The sequence below is a fragment of the Peromyscus leucopus genome, chromosome 23 (assembly GCF_004664715.2).
Source record: "Peromyscus leucopus breed LL Stock chromosome 23, UCI_PerLeu_2.1, whole genome shotgun sequence".
Classification (NCBI taxonomy): domain Eukaryota; kingdom Metazoa; phylum Chordata; class Mammalia; order Rodentia; family Cricetidae; genus Peromyscus; species Peromyscus leucopus.
Window position 1 is genome coordinate 35,232,084 of NC_051082.1, and position 687 is coordinate 35,232,770.

The following is a 687-nucleotide window of genomic DNA, read 5'->3' on the forward strand; positions in this document are numbered from 1 at the left end:
ACTCAGGACCTCTGGAAGAGTAGTCGGTGCTCTTAACCTCTGAGCCATCTCTCTAGCCCCGGGAATTTTTTTTTTTTAAAATGTCAGCCAACAGGAATGTATGTACTCAACAGCAAAAGGAAAAACAGCCTGAGGCACTAATTGGATTGTCTATGTATGAGCGGTTGTCAGAAGGTCTGTTCACGCTGCAGGTGTGGCTTCTGGAAGGAGAAGTAAGGAAATGCTGCTCTTCCAATCAGAGCTTTGAAGGATCCCAAGGAAATCATCCGTTCACCTCACAGGCTCTCACAGAGTTAGGGCATTGTGTGCTTATTTGTTTTCTAGCCTAAACGGCCCTCATCCATTTAGATCTATGACTTGACTGTGTGTGTGTGTGTGTTGTGTGTCGTGTGTGTGTGTGTGTGTGTATGTCCCACCGCCACAGTGCATGTGTGGATGTCAGAGGACAACTTTTTGGGAGTTGGTTCTCTCCCTCCCACCATTGCGGGTCCCAGGAATGGAACTCAGGGAGTTACGATTGCAGCAAGGGTATTCAACCTGTTGGGCAGCCATGTTCCCATGTTTATGATCCAAAGACCTCTTTCTCCTTTTTAACGGACATGATTGATGATCAAACGATAGGCAAGATACACAGGATGTCTTTGTGAATGTAGAGTACGTATTCAGAGGACTTAACCTGTATACGCA